The sequence below is a fragment of the Monodelphis domestica genome, chromosome 6, assembly GCF_027887165.1.
Source record: "Monodelphis domestica isolate mMonDom1 chromosome 6, mMonDom1.pri, whole genome shotgun sequence".
NCBI classification, from domain to species: Eukaryota; Metazoa; Chordata; class Mammalia; order Didelphimorphia; family Didelphidae; genus Monodelphis; species Monodelphis domestica.
The window spans coordinates 304,700,787-304,710,771 of record NC_077232.1 but is presented as its reverse complement, the minus strand read 5'-3'; the positions used below and the strand labels follow the sequence as shown (position 1 = coordinate 304,710,771).

The 9,985-nt window shown below is 38.4% G+C and overlaps 1 pseudogene; it reads left to right on the top strand.

Moving 5' to 3' along the window:
* The first annotated feature begins 8,480 nt into the window (after positions 1-8,480).
* LOC130455258 (twinfilin-1-like) lies at positions 8,481-9,532 on the top strand (annotated as a pseudogene).
* Positions 9,533-9,985: the final 453 nt, after the last annotated feature.

Below are 9,985 nucleotides of genomic sequence, written 5' to 3'. Positions count from 1 at the left end.
TGGTCATCTTTTTTCTGGTCTGATTTTCTTTGGAGGTCATGTTTCATTCTCTTTACTTCATCTCTCATCTTCTTTGCCTCATCTTTCATCTTCTTTTCCTCATCTTTCATCTCCTTTGCCTCATTTTCAAGCTGGTTGATTTTGGCTTTCAAGGTACTATTTTCTGTTTCCAGATGACTTATCTTAGTTTTAAGTTTTTTCCCCAATTGTCTTTGGCCTCTCTTAATTATGTTTTGAATTGTATTTTGAGTTCTTCCAAAGCCTGTATCCAATTCACTGGGTTTTCTGTTTCGTTGCTTGATTTTCCCTCCTCCTTTCAGTTTGCTCTTTATTCATTGCCTGCATAGAAGCTGTTGATTGTTATTTTTTTTCTTTTTCTGTTGTTTGCTCATATTTACCCCTTCTTTAGTCCCTGCAGTTGTCTGTGCTCTTGGCCCTCTTATATTTTTTTTCATTTGGTGTTTTTCTGTCAGTTTCCCCTCTTGTAGCTTTGTCAGGAGATCCCTTAGTGCAGTCTGTGGGGGAGGAGTGTTAGAGCTTGAGCTTCTCTGTCCTCTGGAGTCTTTGATTGGATTCAAGTCTAGCAGTCTATGGGGGAGTGGTGTTGAGTTTCCTTTACTTCTGAAGACTTTTGATGGGATTAAGTCCAGTTGGGTTGGGCTGGATGTGCCCTGAGGCCAAAACCTCCTGGAAGGCGGGAGTAATATGGAGGATCTCTGCTCCTGTTACCAGGCTGCCTGCTCTGAGTTCCCTCTCCATCTCCTTCCCCACCACCTATGTTTCATGCTCTGAGCCTGGCAGAGCCTTTCCCACAAGGTACTCCCTCCAGACCAGTGCCTTTGCCCACTCAGAGAGTCCCTTTGCCACAGGAGACTTAGAGTTCTAGGTGGGGGAGGTTTCCCGGAACCTTCCTTCTGACTTCCCCTTAAACCCAAGTGTTCTCAAATTCTGGCTTTTTTTGGGGGGGTACCTTTTGAATTGAACCAAGCAGGAGGGTTCCTTGGCTCTGTCTTATTGTTAAGTTTGATTTTCAGTCCCCTAGGAGCATTTAGTTTGTAATTGGTAAATAAGGGTTTTCAGAGGTATGAACTTTTGCTGCCTCTACGTCGTTATCTTAAATCTGCTTCCTCTCATTAGCTTTTTCTAATGGACTATAAATGGAAATTTACTTTTTTGATTTCATTTTAATAATTTTTATAGGTGGGGTGGAATTTTATATGAAGAATTCCCTATACTAGTAAAGGCAAAAGTCATTTATGTTCTGTAATTTTTCAGGTATATCCCACTCTTCATGACTTCATTTGTGGTTTTATTGGCAAAGAAGCTGGAATGGCTTCTCTTTCTCCTCCTCATTTTACAGATGAGGAAACTGAGGCAAATAGGATTGAATGATATGCCCAGGGTCATGTATTATCTGAGGTCAAATCTGAACCAGGAAAGTATTCTTCCTGACTCCTTTCCATTGTGCCACCTAGCTGCCCTTTTATCATTTTTAGTCAATTTTTTAAAAAAATGCTGCTTCTTTAATTAAGAGAAATGTAATTTGAGTAGTTGATTTATCTTCACCAGGAAATAGAAACAAAGGTCACTTTTGGGGAGAGGGCTATAAAAGTCCCTTTAACAAAATCATGAGGTACTTAAGATTTCAGTGAGTAACATATTTCTTTTATTGAGATTACAGGAAATTAAAAAAAAAAAAACCCTTAAGCCTTCCACTCTAGGGTTGAAGCAATGGCAGATTTTGATTTCTTGTGTCATCAAGGAAACAGCTGTTAAACTATGTGACAACCCTTCTGTCAAGACAAAGAGTTTATCAGCTAGTAGACAGTTTTGCAGTGATGCATTTGTTTATGTATTTTGCAAGATTGGTCCTCAGACCACAGATATAATCTGGGAATGAAATGAATGATGAATTATATTATAAATGTTTATTGACTTTAGATTTTCAGTGCTGTTTCTGAGATGCCTTTACAAAATAAAAGTAACTTCCTCTAAGCAATAAATTGGGCAGAATGTTGAGGGCTTTCCCTTAGGCTGCCAAAAGTTAAAGTGTTGACAGCATTTAGAGTCTTTTGGAACCATAGAAACAATTGAGCTTTGTACCTTCTGAACAAAATGTATAATTAAAATAAGAGGTTTCTAAATGGTACATTTAATGTGTGCACTTTCTTGAGGTATCTGGGCCCCCTACTTGTCCAATCAGCCTCCCCAGGGTCTCCGCCCTTGCATGATATGTCCCTCCACATTTTCACCAGCTACAAAATTCCTAGTTAGTTAGGTGGTGCAGCAGATGAAGCATAGGAATTACAGTCAGAAAGCCCTGAGTTCTGTGAATTTCAAAACTACTCAACCCTGTTCAAACCATTCTTTAGAGGATGGGATTTGGCTATTTCCTGATCAATAACAATAGAGATACTTGGAATGACAGAATCAGGTCTTGGAAACTACAATCTCCACCCTACTCAGGGTAACAGGATTTAGGAAGGGCTGCAGCAAAGCTCAAGATTTAATTATTTGAGAATATGGCCTTCAATAGACATGTGCAAAGGGGACAGACCTCTGGGCGGTCCTGGGTTAAGCTAGAGCCACCATTGGCACAGGTGAGAGACAGGAAGTGAGGTAGAGGACAGCTGAGGAGTTCTGGGGACTTCCTGTGTGGATGAGGGGGGTTATTGGAGCCTGGTGCTTGGAGTGGAGGCCCTCAGACTATTTCTCCATTTTGGTCATGTGAGTGATAGGGACTTATCTCTTTTCTTTGCCCCAGCTATCCAAGGCCTTGGGCCTTTGGCCCAGCCTAAGCAGAGTGGGTATTTAAGCACTATTCCCTTCTCCTCCTTTCCCCCCCTCTCTCTCTTTCCCTCTAATGCTTTTCTTCCTCCTGTTTGTAATTAAAAACTCCATAAAAGGTTGACTGCAGACTTGAGTTTTCATTTAGGAATTACATAGCTGAATTCCTTGGCAACCTTAAATTAATATATCTCAGTCTTTTAAAGTGATTTCCATATCACAGTTCAAATGTGTTTCAGACACTTATTCTGGACAAGACACTTAACCTCTGTCTATAGCCTTATCTATAAAACAGGGATTAAAAAATAGCACATACTTCTGGGAATTGTTTTGAGACTAAAATGAGATTTAAAGAACTTGGTAAACCCTAAAGTGTTTTATGCTTGTTAAATATTATTAACTTCCCACAATAAGCAGAGAGGAGATTCAAATCCAGGCCTTCTGACTCTCATGTCAGGACTCTTTCTACTATATTCTGATCAAGTCTAGTCAACCCTCTTCTCAAGAAATATCCTGTAAACATATGATCACACAGGGTGTATTTTACTAGGATGTGGGAGATACTCTTTAAAGTTAGCTATACCTATTCATCATGGCAGATGTACCTCATGTTTTCACAGGGATATAAGGAAGCACAGGAATAAGGAACACATTTCTGATTATCCAAAGGATAGGAGAAAACAATAAAATCTGCATCAATTAAAAAGCATAATTTCATAGTAATTTTTTTAAACTCTTACCTTCTATCTTAGAATTAATACTATGAATTGGTTCCAAGGCAGAAGAGTGATTAGGGCTGGAGAATTGGGGGTAAGGGATTTGCCCAGGGTCCTATAGCTAGGAAGCATATAAGATCAGGATCTCTCACCCCCAGACCTGGTGCTCTATCCATTGAGCCACCTAGCTGCCCTTCAAATATAGTTTTGATCTCTTCCTTTAACAGGTTTGCTGTGATATTACATCCATTTCATATGCATGTATTACCTCTGTCCACCCAAAAGGGAGAAAGTGGAAGGACCCAAAGTTAGGAACCCATGTAAATAAGGAGAAACAAAGAATCTCCTAAACCCTACAATCCATTCAAATTGGCCTTTTCTCTGTTCTTCTCACTTCTTGTTCAGCATTGTCCTTCTCTCCATGGGTTTTTCTGCCACTTCTTTCTCCAGTTCCTTTTCGGATGAAGAAACTGAGGCCAATAGGTTTAAGTGATTTGCTCAGAGTCACACAAGTAATAAGTGTCTGAAGGTCAGGACAGAATCCAAGAAGATGAATATTCCTGATTCCAAGCCCATTGCTCAATTCACTGCATCACCTAGCTATCTCATAATGTAGTGAGGAAATTAGAATATTGATTAAGATATTGATTAAAATAAGATATTTCATAAAGATACCTCTGAGGGTACAAGCAAGATAGAATAAGACTATTTCTAATGATATGATGATAAAATTGCAATACCTGACTAAGAAATTAGACAACGTAGAAACCCAATACAAAGAACTACTTAAAGCAAGAGCAGCATGGCAAGGAATAGTAGAGCAGGAAGTAGCAAGGTTGGAGGAAGCAGAAAATCCTAATGCATTACTAAATTGGAATTAGAAAATGAGGTACTGGAGTCAAACCCTGAAACTATGTTCCCATTAAAAGAAATCCCTATGGTATCACCCAATGCAGGCATCTGGCATGTCAGTACTCATCAGAGGCATTTCTGCAGGCAATAAAGAATAGGGTCCCAAAATATGAAGAATAACCTATGCAGGCCATTAGAGAGTTTAAATGGTTCATTAGGATCTTTCATCCTTCCTGGGAGGACTTTGAGATCTTGATGGAAGAATTACTTACAAAAAGGAAAAAAAAAACAAAGAATTATTGATGAAACCAATAAAAATTCCACAATTCCCAGTTGGCCTCATATTGACCCAGGATGAGAATACTCATCTGTTGAAACTTACAGGGTATTAGGCATGGCACTGAAGGCAATACTATAGACCATAAAAGACAATTCAAAATGCCCAGAGACATGGTCTAAATTCGAGCAGGTTAGGAGGTAGGAGAAACTCCTGCAAGTTTCCTTGACAGGGTAATAGACTATGGAGAAAAATGTCTTGCATTTGATATCCTAAATGAAGAAAATATCAGCCATATATGCCATCAATTCATTAAAAATGCCTCTCCTCTAGTCAGGAATTTCTTTAGGGGTAGCTGCCCAGATTGGTTCATTATGTAGCTAGAAGAACTTAAGAGAGTTGCAAAATATGTATGGCAAAGTGAAAAGGATAGACAATCAGAGGAAAAATTTGATGTGATTAATAATTTGCATAGGGAAATCAAGGAATTGAAACCAAAAGTGCAAAGACAATTAAAGGCAGTGGCAGCATTACGATCCTATAAGCCTCCTAAAAATAACTTTAACACTAGGCAATTTAGAAAAAAATCAAATGTGTTACCTGTGAAATAGAGTGGGCCACATGATGGAAGAATATAGATTCAGGGAATAGTTCTCAGGGGAAACCAATGTAGCCCATTCAACAATTATAATGGGTTTAAGCCAAAAAAAAAAAAAAAGCTATTCCTACCAAAACAAACAGTTCCAGAATGGATTCAATGGGTACAACAACCTGTACCAAAACCAAAATTATAACAACAGCTGTAATTCAGGGTTCTGCCATAGTTCTCAACAAGCCCCAGATTTAAACTCAATGTAGGAATTCATAAAGACAGGTGCAAAACCAAAATACTCTCAGATAGCTAGTGGAAATGGGTAAAAACCAGATGCACAAAATGGTGCATTATGAAGGTATGATCTGGATAGCATAGTTAAAGAAGAGCAAATTGAAAATGGTGAAAGGGAATATAAGAATAATGCAATAGAATGTGTGAGCAATGAAATAGAAAACAATGAAGGGTATAATGAAAATACTGAGTCCTGGCAAAGTGATAGTGCAGAAGAAGAAGGGGAAATGGAAAATGAGGGACCGGAACTAGAGTTACAGTTTCCTAATCCAAGTGTCCTGGCACCCGCTATACACACACATTCTCCACCAAGTAGCACAAAACCCCATGTTATCATTGAAAGTGGGAGGCCAGATTCACAATTGCCTTTTGTACACTGGTGCATTGAAATCAGTATTGCAAACATCCCCCAGGGAGTGCAAATTAGTGCATTCAATGGAGGTTGTGGGTATTTTGGGAAAAATACAAAGTGAAAAAGCTAGAAACAAAAATGTTTTCCCTCAGACCTCTTAGTATAGAATATTCCTTTTTCCTGATGCCAAATTCACCAATGAATTTATTGGGTATGGATCTGCTATATAAACTGAGAGCTACCATCCCGTGCACACCATCTGGAGACCTATCTTTAGAATTACCAAAGGAATCCCTTAGTTTGTTTCCAGCTTTGTTCTTAGACACAGCAGAGGGAGTGTGTTGGCTAGCAGTTCTACAGATGTTGGGTTATTAAAATCTTTAACCCCTGTTAAAGTAATTACCAAAGCAGGTCTTGCACTGTGCATACCTCAATATCCACTGAATAAAGAGACTGTGGCTGGGATAACTCCCATAATCAAATCTTTATGACAACAAGGCATTTTGGTCCCATGCATATCTGAATACAACATCCCAATTTTGCCTATAAAAATTAGATTAAAATGGATAGGTATGCTATAGATTCATACAAGATTTAAGAGCAATAAATGATCATGTGGTAAAATCCCATCCAATGGTGCCAAGACTTGCAACAATTATTTTCTGCATTCCAAGTGTTGCTAAATACTTCAGGGTGGCTGATTAATGTTCTGCTTTTTTCTCTATACCTATACACAAGGATTCCCAAAAGATATTTGCTTTTACATAGCAAGGAAACACTTATTCCTGAACTCACTTGCCCCAAGGGTTTTGTGAAAGCCCAAATCTCTTCTTCCAAATTTTAAATAAAGACCTGAAAACCATCCAATTTAAAGAAAGGAAACTGATACACTTTTTAAATGACTTTTTGCTAGCATCTCTATCTGCAAAAGTGTGTCTGAGGGACAGTAAATATTTTTTGTGTGAATTATATAAGAGGGGGCACAAAATATCAAAAGCAAAACTTTAATGGTATCTCCCAATGGTTAAGTATTTAGGATTTTTTCTTTCTGAGGGATCTGGAAGCATTTCCCCAAAGAGAATAGCAGACATACAGAATCTCAGTGCCACAAAGACCAAAAGGCAACTTTGAGCTACATTAGGAACCATGGAGTTTTGCAGGCAATGGATTCCAAATTATGGGTTAATCGCTAAGTCACTTTCAGCTTTAACTAGAGATACAGAAGCTGAACCCCTAAAATTAGGATCAGAACATCACCAAGTCACTGCAAAACTTAAAGAAGTAATCTTGTCCACCCTAGCACTTGGTATTCCTGATTACTCCAAGCCATTTACACTCTTTGTGCATGAGAGGAAAGGAGTAGCTTCAGATGTCCTAGCACAGACCTTAGGACCAAATTATCATCCTTCAGCTTACTACAGTGACCAATTTGATCCCATTGAAGCCAGAATTGCTCCATGTTTATGGGGGTGAATGCAAATTCACTATTCCTTACAAAATCTTCAGATTTGATTTTAGGATGCCCATTAATTATTACTTGTGTACATGAAGTTGAAGCTCTGTTACTTAAATACAGAACTCAGGCATTTTCAGACCAATGAATATCTAAGTATGACATAGTTCTTTTGGAGAATGAGAACATGAAACTCAAAAATTTCAATGTGTTAAATACTGCTACACTTTTGTGTGATCTGCCAATGACCAGTCAGCCTTTACATTACTATGCAACTGTAGTGCAGTTAGTAGAAAGGCCTAGCCAAAGATTATCAGACAAGCCCCTGGAAAATCCCAATATGATTCTGTTTACCAATGGCTTGTCTTATATGCACAATGGTATAAGATTCACAGGTGCTGTGATAGTAAGTGAATTTGAAACTCTATGATTTGCTTCACTACTCAGAACTGTAAGTGCTTGAGGTACAGAATTATTAGCTTTAAAACATGCATGTGAGTTATCTGAAAACAAGCAGGTTAATTATACTGACTTTTGCTACACATTCAAAATATGCCACACCATGGGGGCCCTCTGGAAAGAAAGGGGATTCATAACATCTGTGGGGAAGGAAATAACTCATGCAAGAATTTTATAATCATTACTAGCAACTTTGCAAAAAACAAAAGAGCCCACTGTGATACACTGTTGAGCTCATACATTAGGGCAATATCTCACTTCCCATGTGAACTGTAGAGTCGATGTTACTGCACGCTATGCTGCAAGGAATGCTCCAGTTTACATAATGAGTCTATATGTATTAGAAGAAACAGATCTGGAGAAAGCTTACCCTGACACAGAAATTCAGACATGGAAGCAGAGTTTTGGAGCTAGGAAAGAGAACAGGGTTTGGGTATCAGCTATGGGAGTACCAATGCTCCCAAAAGCATTTTACACTCACATATGCCAAGCTAATCATAACAACGGTCATTTGGAGACACAAGCCATGATCAATAGTATGAAAAAAGGTTGGCTTTCTCCCCATGTGGGGTAGTGGCATGCAGCGGTGATGCACTGGACAACAGAGGAGTGGCTACTTCCTGGAGATGCCAGCTGAGGCCGCTAGTTATCCAGGAGACAGCAAAAAAGGGTAGGCACCAGGGGCTGACCTCACCACTATGACCCACCAGACTGGCATCCAAGCAAGTGATGAAATCAAAGGTATCTTTGCCAAAGCAAGAAAAGGGAAATACAGACTTCTAAAGATTTCAATTGAGGATGAACAACTTGTAGTTGGATCTTCTAGTCAGCCTGTAGAAACTTGGGATAAAGATTATGATATTTTCATTCTAACACTTTAGAAGAGAAGCAACCATGCTACATATTGTACAGGTTAGATTCTCAGAATGCACAAGGATATGAGTGGATCTTCATTGCATGGTCACCAGACTATTTTCACGTTCATCAAAAAATGTTGTATGCAGCAACCAGAGCAACTCTGAAAAAGGAGTTTGGAGGTTGTCATATTAAAGATGAATTATTTGGGACAGTGCAGGAAGATGTTTCATTGAATGGATATAGAAAATATTTGATTATCTCAGTCCTCCCCAGTTCCATTGACTGCAGCTGAGGAAGAATTATGGCAAATTAAAATTAATGAGGTCCAAAATGATGTTGGTGTGGACACTAAGCATCAAACACTACAAGGAGTAACATTCCCTATTGTTGGAGAAGCTCTTCAAGCTTTGGAAAAATTAAAATAATAGACAATTCAACTATGTACAGTTGGAAATAGATGTAAAAATGAAGTTATTATTTTGTCCAACACAACAAATACAGAGCTAAAAGAGTTGCCAAAAAGGATTCCAAAGGACTCGGCATGTTATCATTTGTTTGTGTATAAATGTTCCCATGAAGGAGACTAGTTGGAGTCTATAGTTTTTATTTACTTAGTGCCCAGGTACACATGCAGCATAAAAGAATGGATGCTTTATTCTAGCTGCAAAATTACTCTGTCAGAAATTATAGAAAGAAAACTACAAAAGGATATAATTAGAAAGATTGAAATAGATAATGGAGATGAATTAACTGAAGACTTCCTTTATGAAGAAGTACATTAAAACAACATGCACATAAGCAGAGTTTTGCAAAATCAAAAGGTCCTGCAGGGAAAAGAAAAATTAGAAAACTAATTATGGGGCCAGATTAAACTGAACCCACTACTGAGTGAAATACATTCCTGGTAATAATAAGTATTTCATGACCAGCTTTTTTTTGTTTTAGTTTTAGTTTTTTTTTCCTTTTAAACATTATTTTATTTAGCCATTTTCAAACATCATGCATTAGAAACAAAGATCATTTTCTTTTCCTTCCCCCCGCCCTCCCACCATCCCTCCCATTGGCGATGTGTGATTCCTCTGGGTATCACATGTGTCCTCGATCCAAAATCATTTCCATGTTATTGGTTTTTGGATTAGGGTGTAAACATTTAGTCTTTCCTCAACCATATCCCCTCCACCCATGTAGTCAAGTTGTTGCTTTTCCTCGGTGTTTTTACTCCCACAGTTTGTCTTCTGCTTGTGGGTAGTGTTTTTTTCTCCTTGATCCCTGCAGGATGTTCAGGGACATTGCAGTGACACTAATGGAAAAGTCCATTACATTTGATTGTACTACAATGTTCTCC